Source organism: Thalassophryne amazonica, chromosome 18 (genome assembly GCF_902500255.1).
Source record: "Thalassophryne amazonica chromosome 18, fThaAma1.1, whole genome shotgun sequence".
Lineage (NCBI taxonomy): Eukaryota > Metazoa > Chordata > Actinopteri > Batrachoidiformes > Batrachoididae > Thalassophryne > Thalassophryne amazonica.
The window spans coordinates 65,050,681-65,051,017 of NC_047120.1; positions in this window are offsets into that span (position 1 = coordinate 65,050,681).

Below are 337 nucleotides of genomic sequence, written 5' to 3' on the forward strand. Positions count from 1 at the left end.
GGATCATCATATTTTGCTCAATAGGTTGGAGAATTTTTTTGGGATTACTGGAAGTGCCCTTGCCTGGTTGACGTCATATCTGTCCAGTCCTTCTCAATGTGTCTTGTATAATGGCACTACCTCTGACCTTGCTGACATGAGATTTGGGGTTCCACAGGGATCTGTTTTAGGCCCCTTGCTTTTCTCCCTGTATGTGGCACCCCTTGGGTGTATACTGCAGAGTTTTGGGATTGCCTTTCATTGTTATGCTGATGATACTCAGTTGTACATGCTGATAACTGCAGGAAATCTCACTCCCATAAAATCCCTGGAGGACTGTCTTCTATCAGTGGGAAGT